Raw genomic sequence first — 1,068 nt, forward strand, 5'->3', positions numbered from 1 at the left:
CAACTGAAAATAAAATAAAATAAATAATAAAAACAAACGTCGATCAAATGGACCAATACGGCAATGCCATGATGATCCATTTGGCAAAATAAATCCATTGGGTATCCTTGTTGGTCTTCAGACATCAATTCTAATGGCTAAAGAACCAAATGGGACAGGCAAAAGAAAAAGAAAAAAAGAAAAAAAAAAAGAAATGAGAACTGCCTGTGTGTACAAAAGCGATCCACTCCAGTCCTTTTCCAGGAGCCTGTCTGACCCAGTTCATAGGGTAGCTGCTGAATGTCAATCCAGAGCCTGTACAGGTCAGTCTGTGGGATTCTCCAGGCCTTTTAATGACTGGTTTAAACTCAATCAGAGTCTGACCAACAACACCTGTCAACAGCACCAAATCACACTGAGTTAAATAGTTTGTTGAGAGAAATAAATGTTGTGTAATATCAGGTCTATGAGTATTTTCACCTGCCCAGCAGATAGTTAACAGCAGCAGTCCTGTCCTGTAGTCCAGCGGTCCCCAAACCCGCGTTGAGGCTCGGGTGTGAAATGCATGGTTTTCAGGGTTTTTATCGGTTTTTAGCGTTATTTTGTTATCATTTTTATCGTTAACTCGGTTTTCATGGGTCTTTTCACGTGTGTTATGAATAAATCTTCTTTTTTCGGTACCGTTGCTAGTTTTATTTTGTTGTATTTATCCGCGACACCTTAAAGGCCGGTCCGTGAAAATATTGTCGGGCATAAACCGGTCCGTGGCGCGAAAAAGGTTGGGGACCGCTGCTGTAATCCATACTGTCAAACTGTGTGTCCTTAGCTTCCTGTCATCTTCTCTGAAGTCAGATTTATAGAGGAGGAGCAGCATGCAAAAATATTGTGGTTTTGCATTCATCCCACATTTTTTTAAGACCAGTCACAATTAGCCATGTAGTTAGGATATGTAAAATATAAATCTGTTTTAAAGTCAGCCACTGATTATATCAATAGAACAGGTGAAGGTGAAGATACTATTGTCAATTTTCTTAATGACGATTATTGATTAATACTTATAAAACACAAACATGATCATATGAGTAATAA

The sequence above is a fragment of the Pundamilia nyererei genome, unplaced genomic scaffold, assembly GCF_000239375.1.
Source record: "Pundamilia nyererei isolate P.nyererei 1_Seehausen unplaced genomic scaffold, PunNye1.0 scaffold00321, whole genome shotgun sequence".
Taxonomy (NCBI): domain Eukaryota; kingdom Metazoa; phylum Chordata; class Actinopteri; order Cichliformes; family Cichlidae; genus Pundamilia; species Pundamilia nyererei.